The sequence below is a fragment of the Choristoneura fumiferana genome, chromosome 15 (assembly GCF_025370935.1).
Source record: "Choristoneura fumiferana chromosome 15, NRCan_CFum_1, whole genome shotgun sequence".
Classification (NCBI taxonomy): domain Eukaryota; kingdom Metazoa; phylum Arthropoda; class Insecta; order Lepidoptera; family Tortricidae; genus Choristoneura; species Choristoneura fumiferana.
Window position 1 is genome coordinate 8,718,945 of NC_133486.1, and position 13,849 is coordinate 8,732,793.

The 13,849-nt window shown below is 36.3% G+C and overlaps 1 long non-coding RNA gene across 1 annotated transcript; it reads right to left on the bottom strand.

Annotated features, from left to right (window-relative positions):
* Nucleotides 1-1,939: 1,939 nt before the first annotated feature.
* On the bottom strand, nucleotides 1,940-12,929 carry LOC141435702 (uncharacterized). Its single transcript, XR_012452215.1, has 2 exons — nucleotides 12,756-12,929; nucleotides 1,940-2,677 (listed from the first exon to the last, which is right to left on the bottom strand). It is a non-coding gene; the product is annotated as an uncharacterized lncRNA (long non-coding RNA).
* Nucleotides 12,930-13,849: the final 920 nt, after the last annotated feature.

Genomic DNA, 13,849 nt, shown 5'->3' on the forward strand with positions numbered 1-13,849 from the left:
AAAAAGTAAAACCGACTCCAAAAAAATAACAAAGAATGGAACCGACTACAAAACCCTTGAAAATATTTACCAACAATAGTCGTCTATCTCACTTAGGTACTTACTATGGATTTCAATCCCTCCTTAGGATTTCCCTAGGATCCCATCATCAGATCTTGACTTGGTGACAATGGGACCACCTCAGAAGAATACTCTTTCGAATAAAAAAAGAATTTTGAAAATCGGCCCACAATTGACAGAGTTATCGGTGAGCATACATAAAAAAAATACGAACATTGGATCATAGAACCTCCTCCTTTTTTGAAGTCGGTTAATAATCAAACTAAATATAAACAAAATTAGAATCTTTGTAAGTTTTAGAAACACCTGTTGCGCGTGGGTTAGGTATTACGCCACGTGATTAAATGAAGTTTTATTTTTCATACCTACTTACTTAGGCCGGCCTCACATGCACACGGTTACGGCACGGCCGCCGTGCCGTGTTTAAGTAGAAATTTTTGAGCTACATAGATAGAGCTTTCACATGGCATGGGGACCGTGCCGTGACCATGTGCATGTGAAGCGGGCCTTAGAGTCCAGACGCCTTATGGTCTAATTGTTTTTACCACTTCTTTCTATTGTAATACGGTATAAAACGAGGGTAGAAAAAGATGGTGAATGCGGCGACAATACAGCCTCAGAGGGGCTACTACGAAACTCGAAAATTGAAGTTCGTGTCGTTCCGTCCCTATGTCACTTATACTATTTGAGAGTGAGAGGGACGGTAGGATACGAACTTTTATTTTCGAATTTCGGAGTAGGCCTTCAGGTCTTCAATAGGTAGATGTGTGGTGGTCAAAAGAATGTAGAGATAGTTGACTAAGGAATTCCTTCAGTACTTTAAATTTTCAATGTCAGTTGTGTTTTAAATAAAACATCAGTGACTATTTTCGCTCACAAGACAATGTGACAATCAGCATTATTGTTCTACAATACAATACAATACAAATACTCTTTATTGTACACCAGACATAGTAAGCGATACAGAAAACAAATTATTAAAATTACAAGGTGAGCAATAGGCGGCCTTATCGCTTAAGAGCGATCTCTTCCAGGCAACCTTTTTTACAGAAAGAAGGAAGGACTAGTTTACAACAGGTGGTGCATCAAAAGTAGATCAGAAAATTTAAACGTAACAGCAATACATCTACGAATACATACATAATTATATCGTACATATAATATACGTCCAAAATCTCGCACACATGAGGAGACCATGAGAGAGTGCGGTCGAAAATAACACCCAGGCTCTTGACCTGATGTGCAAACGGTATTAGTACTCCGTCAAAAAGCACCGGTGGCAGAGACGCAAAATCGACTCTTGGGACAAGTCTCGAGCTACCAATGACAATGACCTGGGTCTTTGTCGGATTGACAATCAGGCCAAATCGTTGGCTCCATTTTAAAATCTTTTATTTTGATGTAGGAACAGACAAATAGTAAAGCACACCTACTTGGTCGACTTGTTAATTATTTTGTATATTTAAATTTATGTCTTGCATCAGGAAAATATACTAAACGGTCAGCTACGACTTACAGTGTGACGAAAACCACTCCATTGCAGTTTTGATAGACACATTGCCACTAAATTTCATAGCCTTTTGAGGCCAGTACCCTTAGTAAGTTTTCGGTTACAAAATACGTCTCAATTTGTATGGAAACACGAACATCGCAAACGTTCCGCTAGAGGCGCTGTTCGTGTTTGCATACAAATTGAGATGTATTTTGTAACCGAAAACTTACACTAAGGGCACGGCAATGTAAAGAACGCACAATATTTTTCGCTGTAACACATTAGTTGACCTGTGGCTCCTTCAGGTACCACAAACGCATATGTCTGTTGAAATTACTCTATAATTATGAAAGCAACACCTGGACCTTCTCTCTTCATCAAAACAGCTTTTAAAATGTATACAAATTTTAATAAATAAAACGTGCTTTATTCTCTACTTTTTACAAACAACTTTGGTAACTTAGGTACTATTTACTTATATTTTGTCATACCATGATTATGATGAAAAGCATACAAATATGAATACAGGAATGAAACAAATAAATACCTACGTAGGTACTTATAGTTACTGCCTACTGTTTTAAAATAAAGTTTTGGTGAGTAGTTTACATGAAACGAATAAAATAAAACAACACATAGAAAAACTAAAAGAGCACAGTCGAAATTATTGCCTAAATAAAGCCACTTAGGTGGGTACTAAATTGTCTTATAATCATTAACCGCTAATAATTCATAATGAGAATTCGAATGTCACTCATTTTACAAACGTAATTAGGCAAAGATACATTAAACAGGGCGCAAAACTATAAATGCTGATAAGGAATTATGTCATCTATTTATTTTATTTGGAGCATAATTTGTCATAATAATAGTGCCGTCGGCAAGACAATGCATGCAACGTCATACACCTAGATCTAATTGGAAATCATATCACGAGCTATGTCATAAGTAAGTTGTTATGAGATAGCTATATTTCCCATAATCATCCGACACGTTCTGTTTCGAGGCATTTGTTGCACTCAATTCAACTATTTCCAACGCCTTCTCTTCTTGCGCACGCGCTGGTAGCAGCCGAAATGCCGCGACGCCGTTGGCCAGAATTGAGACGCAGAGCAGCAAAATTATCTGAAAAAAAAGAAAGAGATTTAAGTATTTCATCTTTTGTTTTATGACCGGATGGCCAAGCAATAGTTAGAGAACCTGACTGTAAGGCTTGAGGTCCCGGGTTCGATCTCCGTCGGAGCAGATATTTGTATGAATTAAGCACTTAAAATATAAAGCCACCCTAAATTGTCAAACTTTCAATTTTAATTGTATTGTTTCACTCCAAAGTCGACGCACAGTTAAAGACCAAATATTGCTTTATAAAATTATTAATAATAAAATTGACTCCCCATACCTTCTTAATAAGTTGAGTTATAGAGTACCTCGCCCCAATACTCGGCATGTTAATAATCTGTTTCATGTGCCCCTTATACGTCCTAAATATGTTAGAAATTCTTTTGTTAATAGAGTTTGCAAAATGTATAATTCCATTATCCATAGTCTTTTAAAGTAATGTCACATTTTTAAATTATTACTTTACTTTATTAGTTATTACTTTATTCCTAAGGTTAGTAATATGTAATATTAACCTGTGGTAACTTTACTGGTTGGTGTATTAGCTAAGTTTTCATTTGTAATCAGCCATATTGTACCGTTTGTACCCAAATAAACATTAAAACATGAATAATACGAATATTTGTTCTCGGGTCTTGGACGTTTAATAAGTATGTATTTATATATATAAGTACCTACGAGTATGTTTATCCGTTGCCTAGCACCCATAGTATATTATATATTTATTTATTTATTTTTATTATATTCATATATTTTTATTAGAGTTGAGCAGATAAAGTTAAAACTGCACTCAATGGTCCACTCCATTAATGTTCGAGAAGGGCAGTACGGTAGGAATGGCGACGGATTGTGAAGCTTGCCACCACCCCTGATGTGACCACGACCACTCTAACTACCAAGAGTGTGACGGGTGACACTCTTTCCCGGCCCGGATAATACCGACATGGAAATACCGACCCTGTTTTTCGTGTACACGCCCATAGAAGCTCCTGTCAGTTTCTATGGGCGTGTACACAAAAAACAGCCACCCAAGTGTGACGACGAAGAAGAAGATTTTTATTAGATTCCTGGTTAACTTTAAAATTAAGATAGAGATATGGCCTTTTCTATGTAAGGTACGTATTCTATTGATCCGAAAAATTTGTTGATCAAGTTTGACTTAATATTACTGTAAAGTATTTTTATTGGAAATTTTATTCATGATGAGTCACGGTCTAAGTAGCAAATTAGCAGTTGGTCTAAGTAGCAACTTATTTAAGTATCAAGTGGTCTAAATTTTTTTGACTCAAAGTCGATTCGCAGAGCTCCTATTCCGCATGGCTGAGCAACTCTAACCTAACCTACCTACCTATGTTTTTTCAAGTTTTTTACAAAAACAGGTTAGGACCAGTTACTTTTTAGACCACTTGCTACTTGGACCAGTTGCTTCTTAGACCACTTGCTAAGCTACTTTGCTGCCACACTTTGAAAGGCGACTACTTAATTGATAATTGTATGGAAAAAAATGTTCGACTGTCGTCACGTCGCTTGACGACAGACTTTGACCTACAAATGTCACTTGCGATTAAACCAAAATAAATGCAGTACTGGGTATTTAATTTACTTTACGAGACACGTTTTTGGCAACTTTCTCTTCCCGTTTTAACTAGGCTTCTTCAGTAATTAACGCTTTAAACAAGGATAGAAAATATACGGGTAGTCTCCAAATTCTTTTGAAACACTTCATGGTTCAATAGGTTATTTTGACTGAACGCAACAGTAAAGGTTTTTCATCGGTTTTTTTATATGAAAGGGGGAAATCGAGCAGGTGGGTCACCTGATGGAAGGCCTGCCTGCCGCCCACGGACATCTATAACACAAGCTGAGTAACGGATGCGCTGCCAGCCCTTTGAAAAAGGGTTGTCACACCTTTGATGCGGTACACTTTGAACATCAATCAATTTATGGAACACAAACGTACTATGGAACATATGGAACAAAAAACTTAAAAAAAATTAGGAATGTTCAGTCAAAATTTGGGATATTTATTTTATGTCAGCGAAATAGTATACACTCCAAATTACAATTACATTGCGCGCCCTGTCTGTAATAGGACCTTTAAGACTAAGTTTGGCTTATATATCCGGGCACATAATAAACAAGCCTAAAGGTTCGCCTTTGTCGTACACGACATGGAGGACATCACCATCATCATCATCATACTCCATATTGGTATCGTCGAATAAATTCTTTGTAGTGACTTGTAAGGAGAGAATTTTAAAACTACACAATGCCTGTTATCGAATAGAAAAACATTTTTTAAGCTACCTTTACAAATAACAAAGTTATAAAGGTTTGAAATTCCAGATTAGACAGAGAAAGACATACTGGTATGTGACGTCACACGCCAGTACCGCCATACTTGCTGCATAGAGAAAAGCGTTTGAGAAAGAGACAGGTATATAGATTTTTCAAAAAATCACTATAAATCCAATTTTCAACCGATTTAAATTTTCTCTTCGCTAAACACTATCTGTTTATCTATATTTTCATAATAATATTAAGATATGGCAAAATCAGGAGTTGTCAAATACCGTATTCGTACCTAAAAGAGGAACATGAGGTATGTAGGCTCTCCCTAATTGGTTGATGAATGCTTGCCGCTCGGCATGCCGTCAAGGTGAGACAACTCTACGCGCTAAATATTATTGTCAACATAACATAGAATTCTATATTCTAACAGTATCTGCAAACGAAGCGAACTGAAACAGAATAATACAGTAAATAGTCACGTACATTAAGTAATATTTAGGTTAATTAGGTTTAGGTCAATTCTACACATACTCGTATAATTGTTTTTATTCACCGTTTGGTATGAGATTTTATTGCACTTTTATGTTTAATTTTTCTTATATAACACTCTTTCAGAATCATAAGCTAGCAGACACAGAAGATGCGATAGTTAGCCGGTAACTTTATTATCGATCTCTGAGTGGCAATGAACCAGGTTTCCTTAAGTGCTTCGGTAGTACCTAGATCAGATAAAAGATAAAATAGTATCATAAGATGGCTCTTAACAGTTTTTATTACAGATTGAGGTCAAGTCTCTTAATCTTTGTTACACGGAAAATTTTCAAGATGAAAATTATTGAGAAACTGGAATTGGGCACTTAGTTGAGCCCTGTCAAAGTAGAAAGAAGCTGCATAAGGCTGCGTTTGCACCAAGCAAAGTTGTGGGATGATGTGTTGCGAGAAATGTGTTTTTAAAAGCTTTTATTTAACTTGCAATGTATGTTTAATGTATGTAGTTATCTTTTGTGCGGGTCCAATCTTGCAAGTTGAATTTGACCCACTTCCAGTAGTCAGATTAACTTGAAATTTGGCATACTTATGTAAATCTGATAACAATACAATAATCTGTCAGTGACATCCTGGTGGTCCGGCCAGGATCGTCTCTGCAGGACGGAACTTCTCAAAGGTAAATGGGATCGACTCGAAATTTGGTACGGAATGTAGTATGACAATGCAAGTACAGCCACAAAATATACAGTCAGCAAAAAAAGCTTCAATTAAAAATGAAATTTTTAACAAAAAACTTTTCATGAACCAATAAAAACGCTTCATATGCCTACCCTCGCGCATCACAGTTCTGGTGGAAACAGCTGAACGGAGCGAGGAAAGGTAAATGAAGTGTTCCCATTGGTTCATGAAAAACACTATCCTCACAACACATCCCCGCACATCTCTGGTCCAAACGCAGCCTAATAAGCCTTTTTGCTTAAGCCTTGGGCCTGTCTTTAATTTTTCAAATTATGCGTTTGTTAGCAGTGAGCAACAACTACTGATTTATGCTGTCATTGACCTCTTTGACCCTTAAAGCGTCATGGGGCATCTCTATTGTTGCTATGACGTTCATGAACTGTGTAACTTAAAACTTATAATTATTCAGCTGATTTTTCTTTTTATTGTGACAACTTTAAAAGTTCGTTTACCCCAAAAGGAAGGAATGGAACAATTATATGATCACTTTGTTGTCCGTCTGTCTGTCTGCCGTTGGTGCGTGAGTGCAACTCGCACTTGACTGGTACTTTTGTTGGCCGGTTCCGTAGCATTATCTATTACAACATCGGCAAAAAAAAACATGTTTGTTGTATGGGAGCCCCCTTAAATATTTATTTCATTTCAATTTTTTTTTAAATGCATATACAACTGAATATCCTGTGAATATTTCGACCGTCTTCAATGTTGCCATTAATCGAGCAAAAAACGGCAACAAAATCACGTTTGTTGGATGGGATCCCCACCTAAATATTCATTTTATTCTGTTTTTACTATTTGTTGTTATAGCGGCAACAAAAATACATCATCTGTGAAAATTTCAACTGTCTAGCTATCACGGTTCATGAGACACCTGGTGCCAGACAGACGGACAGTGGAGTGTTAGTAATAGGGCCCCGTTTTACCTTTTGGGTACGGAACCCTAAAACTCCCTGTATCAGAATCTTTCGGTCATAATCATAATCACAGCAGTGTCCACAAAAAGGAGACGGTTATGACAAATAGCTCGCAAACGAGCATACGGGTCACCCGGTGGTAAATGATCACCACCGCCGATGGACACCAACAGCATTAGGACTGTGGACTGTGGGTGCGTTGCTCGCCTAAATGGGGCTAAAGGGTATTCGCCGGTTTCTGTTGGAGTGTGGTACTAACCCGGTCGAGCCACAATTGTTCTCTGACTCTCTGTGATTCTCAATGGCGTCACTAGGTATACCATCTGATGCTATGGTGTCATTGGGAGAACCTTCCTCAGTATAAAGAAGTAAGTTGTTGCTGGTGGCAGTTAATATCCAACTTCGGGGATGTAAATAGAAGCAGATCTACTCCGGCCTCACATGGGCTTGACAATTGGCGTATTAATTGGGAATAATTATATAAATTGCCTCTTGTTAACACGTTGCATATGACACGGATCCTCAAACTATACAGCGTGTTGTTTTTGATACCTACTCCCTCCGCGTAGAATACGTTTATCGCTATCCTGCGGGAACTATTTATGCAATTTTCCGGGATAAAAAGTATCCTATGTCGTTCCCCGTGACGCGATCGCTTCAGCGGTTTAGACGTGATTGAGTAACAAACATCCAAACATCTTCACAAACTTTCATATTTATAAAATAAATAGGATAAGATTCAATTTCTGATAATTACTTAATAATTTCATGTGGGTCTTACGAGAATAGGTAAATTAGCGCGACAAAAACTTTCTCTTAGAGCTATGATCGGTATGATTATAGACTTTTTTCTCACTTAATATTGTACTATACGCCTTGCCTGGTACAGTCACCACCAGCGCCAATATCTGACACAACAAAAGCGTGCATAAATATGAGTCGCTTAAATTCAAACTCGAGTAAATCCAATTCACACATTTTCAAGATTGTGTTATTAAATAAAAGGGTAAAAAACTAGTTTTGTTACAATTTTATCGGTTAGGTATAATTCCCTGCGGTTTTTGAGTAAAATACAGTTAAAATCATAATATTTTATCAAAATCAGATAAATCCATCTGACAGTTTTTTCAATTGTATGTGTCCATTCAAGCCAATCAGCGAAAAAATCTCGTTTTTTTTTTAAAATTGACAGTTTTTTACAAATTTAGAATCCAGAATCCAGGTCTGTTAAATCAAAATTATACAAATCCACACTGAGTTTTTTCAAAGATAAATTGCAATCAACATTTTATTTTTTGTAAAGAATTTGATCGGAGTATAAGATAAAAGCAACACGGCCACTTTTTGTTTTGATTTTGTATGGGACCTGTAATCTAGTACTAATCGTTGATCGGAGTAAAGAAGGATGGTTTTAATGCCGAATTTGCCAAACAGGATCGCTTTCTTATTACTTTAGCCATAATAAAAAATGCCTTTCAAATCACAGAAGTAAATCACTTTTTTTTCAATAGTCTCCCAAATGGTTAGAGTGGCCTTATCTGAGTTTGAGGTTAAGCCACTCATATCTGCAGGGCTACTACGAAACTCGAAACTCAAAGTTCGTATCGTACCGTCCCTCTCGCTCTCGTATTAAATAGTATAAGTGTCAGAGGGACCGCACGACACGAACTTCGAGTTTCGAGTTTCGTAGTAGCCCTGCTGATATAGGTAGAGGTCATTCACGATGACGCTTGCCGTGGTATTACAATGTCATTAATGTCTAATTTAAAATCAAGCGTTTTCGTGGATGACACTAGGTATACGACTCTATTTCTAGGGCCGGTAAGATGTCTCAGATATTTTAGCACACTCCCCTGTGGCAGATATTAATGCAGTTGACTACACCTTGCAAAAATATATAAAATTTACTGCGAAAAGGTCACAAAAAGTAGTATTGTTATCATCATCATCCCAGACCATTCGCGTCCCACTGCCAGCAAACCCTGGGCCCAGGCTTTCCTCTCAGTATTGTTATTATTACTTAGTATTTGTTCGAATTAACTGAATCATTTGATGACTCAATTATTGAATCACGCGTTACTAATTATGCGAAGGTCCATATCAATAACCTATAAACAATTACTTTGCTCACACGCGAATGTACAATAGGTACATCAAATGCAACAAATGTGTGTTCCTGCAATTCTTCCATAACACACTTGAACACATATTTTGGAAGAAAAGAAAGAAAAAACAGTTAGTGAGACGGTACTTGCTCATGTTGTTGCATAGATGTAAGGTCGCGGATGAGCAAAGTAATTTATTTATTGAATCAGGCCTCGCATTGCGGAGTCGATATCAATGAACCTTATAACCTACCTTACTACCTGGAATAACACATCTATGGGCCACTTTTTATCCCGATAATCACACGGGATAGGGATAAAATCTCTAAATAACAACCACTGAGCTTAGAGTCATGAAATTTAGTATGTAGGTAGCTGGACAACTGGAATAAAACATAGCCTATTTTTTATTTTGATATTCCCACGGGATAGGGGAAAATCTCGAAACAACAACCGCTGGGCTTTAATGTAACGTCAATGAAAACAACGATTTAATTTTCGGGAATTCCCACGAAAATTTTTCAAAAATCCCGGAAGTCCAATTCAGCTGCTGGACCAATGATTTACGTGTGCGAAACCGCGGGTATAAACACTAGTATGTATTATAAACGCGAAAGTTTGTATCAATGGATGGATGTTTGTTACTGTTTCGCGCAAAAACTACTGAACGGATTTGCATGAAATTTGGCATGCAGGTACATACTATATACCCTGGATTTGTTATAGGCTACTATTTTTCCCCAAATAATGTATGGTTCGTGTGGGATCGAAAAGTTTTAGGGGCTGTTTCACCATCCATTGATTAGTGTTAACTGGCGGTTAGGTGTGATGCCGTCTCTATTTGTTTTGTTCGAATAGACGGAGACGGCATCACATTTAACCGTCGGTTAACGCTGATCAATGGATAGTGAAACAGCCCCTTAAACTACATCTACCTACTAATTCAATGGGATCGAAGCCGCGGGCAAAAGCTAGTCGTTTCTAGTTCATTAATAAATAATTGTTTATACGAGTACCTAGTTCATTTGGACTGCTACTTGTCGCGGTTTAGTAAGAATTAGTCACTATTTAAATAGCTACCTACTTAATTTTCGTAGTTAATCTTCGTTTGGTACGAAGGTATTACGCAAGAAAAGAACGGGTTACGTGAATGTCAGTATGTTCGCTGTGAAACAGTTAAGTTTTCAATAACCGTTAGTATGACGTAGATGTTAAGAATTCTATGTGACAGTCATTTTCTATTTGTTCTAAAAAATATCTGACATCTGTTAAGTGTGTTAAACTCTTCACCTTTAAAATTGAACTGAAATAATTCGAAATTTTCTCATTTGAAAATTCAACCGGATTGTGTTTTATTTAAAGTTTATTTTGGAACTGTGTATATTTCGAATTGTTTCAGTTTATTTTTAACGGTGCGTCTTGTTTGATGATTTGGGCCGGCTGACAGTTATATATAATGTATCAAAAAATGAACACTGAATATTTCATCCACTGAAGCGAGTCTAAGTTAAGTGAGCTTAGTTGTTAAGAATTTTCAAAGGAAATATTCATACAGGATGACGTCACCTCTTCGATGCGTTAAACTTTGAACATCGGTTTATCAACCATAATTTAAAAAAAATGGAACCGACTTCAAAAACCTTGAAAATAATTTTGTACTTGTTTGAAGTCGGTGCCTTAACACGAGCCAGCACGAGTGGAACTATTGTCGTCTACCTCACCTATATACATATATGTATATTGGGCTTTAATCACTCCTGCTGGCTCGTGCTGAGGCACCGACTTCAAACTAGTACAAAATTATTTTCATGGTTTTTGAAGTCAGTCCCATTTTTTGTTGAAATTTTTTTTTTCATAGTTTTTAGTGGTTGGTAGCCAAAGTGCATCTCACAGCGATTCAATTAAGCTCAAACACAGCATAGTTATTTCATTTTATAACAGAGTACCGGTACCTACGGTCTTCTTTATTAGGGTCCAGTTCACCAAATGATACTTTCTGAATGTAAATACTTGACTTGATGTTAAAAATGCCAAAATCGCTATAGGTGTGCTTTAAAAATTCGAGGGTTGCCCTCGATTTCACTAAGATCACATAATCAGATCCTGATTTGGTGTCAATTAGACCACCTCGGAAGTATGTCCTTTAGAACTAAAAAATATTTTTGAAATTCTACCCACAATTGGCGGAGTTATCGCGTAAAAAACATACAAAAAAAGCATACACTCGAATTAAGAACCTTCTCCTTTTTTTAAGTCGGTTAAAAAACATCGGATAGGAGACATGGTTAGATCATTTCCCCAAAATCGTCTTTTCCTAGCAGCCAAATTTGCAGTCGCTCATTTTCCTATTCTTGTTTTACACCAGACGTATTTTATTCCTTACATGATTTTTCCATTCGCAGATTTTCCTAAAAGCTTTTTTCCCAATATCCTTTTTTTAGTGAAGCTTATTTTAACAGTCGCGTTTTTTCCCAATTTTAACCAACACAGAAACAGTGTCGACGGAGCTCTTACTTTTGTGTAGTTCGGCCCGATGCAAACTTAACATTATGTAACCTAAACCTACCTATGTTTATTGTGTCGATTAAAATTGGGAAAAAACGCGATTGTTAAAATAAGCTACGGTAAAAAATCATATTGGAAAAAAAGCAATTAGGAAAATCTGCGAATGGAAAAATCATGTAAGTAATAAATAGGTACGTCTCGTGTAAATCAAGAATAGGAAAATGTGCAACTGGAAATTTAGCTACTAGGAAAAGACGATTTTGGGGAAATGATCTAACCAGTCAAACAACTTGCTACATCGCAGGAAGAAAGCGTTCGTCCCTTTCGCACACGCCTGGTTAGAAAGAGATATTTGTCCGCGATAAAACCTGTGTACCTAATGACTTGCATAGTTTAGCTGATGGTCAGATTTAACGATAGGGTTCATACATAACTTATTATGTTTTACATCTTTTTTTATTTAGTCTTTGTATGGGAATATAAATCGTGCCACGTTCTCCAGACTTTTATAGCACGTGTTACTGTTATTATAAGTTTGGCTCGTCTTCATCTTCAAAGAAATCTATATTTAGAAATCTAAAAGCATGGCAATTCAAGACAAAGCTAGTTAGGAATCTTGATTTAGACGTCTTAGATTCGTAGATCATTCTGGATACCTATGTTGTAGAATTAAAAAATAATCTTAACTATATTATTATTATTTTAACCAACCACGCTCTATAAAATCGCCGAGGAAACAGATTTGTTTCTCTGTGTTCTGGGTGAATTCACAAGGGTAGCAATTATTTGTTAAGTGTTATAAGACCAATTAAATAATCTATTAAAATATTTATGTTAGAACTTCTCTGTCGCATTAGGTTAAGCCTGTAATTATAGACAAGTGTGTAAATAAAATAAATATTTATTATCTTTAACATAATCATAATCACAGATCCATTCAACATTTATCAAAGTTTTATTTATTTATGGACGCGTAAATAACCAATAACACCAAAAATAACATAAACCACAGCTAAAATTAAAACAACACGTTTGACTCACCGTTGTCCGCTCCATTACGAGGCACTAATAGCAAATGATTATCACTATTCACTGTTCAAAGATAAACACGGGCCTGTTTATTGTTTACATGTCTTGTTTATATTGGCTCTCTGTTTACGGTCACCCTGCGTCCGCGCATACAGCCGGTCGCATGGGGAATGAATTGAAATGAGATGATTCGAGTTCCGTGAGGGCACGCGCACGCGATTTGATAAGCGCTGGATTTTTGGACTGTCTCGATATTTTATGCGTTTTGGGAGCTATCTGTAGTTTGATACTTTTATTCTTCGGTTTTCTAGCAATGTAAATGAGTTAGCATTCTTAAACTGCTGTTTTAATGAAAGTCAAAATAAAAATATAATTACTGGTAGGTAGGTATCAAGTAGGTATACAAGAAACCAACATGAAACAAAGACAATATAAAAGACTATGTCATACTTACATAATTTAACTGTTGCTTGATATGTCATAGTCAAAGTAAACATACAAAATAAATGACAATAAAATAATTATATATAATTTAAAAATAGAACTTAAATAGTCCTAAACTATCCTAAAAATCACCCCTGCATATTGTCCGGTTCAAAAGTCCTCATTATACTGACTGCAATGCCTTTCTTTACTAACTCTCTCTCTTCTCTTTTGTTTTTAACATTTCTCTTACTTACAGTATATTTTAGTTCTTAGTTAAAGATTATGTAGGACAAGTTTTTTTTAATAAATTATTATGTTTATTATTATTAATAAATTGAACCATCCACCCAGACCTTTGTCAAAACTTGTATCTAGTATTATCTATTTATTCTGTGGTCAAAGTAAACAGTATATTATTTTAACTACTTCTTCTGTTTATCTTAGTACCTAACAAGGGTACGAGACCACGAGATGGCTACTGCAGACCATTGTCTGTCGCAGGAAGAGGCGGCAAATAACGCGCGAGCCATTGTAACAAAGCAATATGCATTTGTGTGCATTCTGAATTCCCAAAAAATGTGATTCCATTGTAAATTTAGTTTTTTTACACAAACAAAAAACGCATGCCTACTGAGTTATTACTTTATAACCCCTTTAACCCCTGACCCATGCCCTCGACG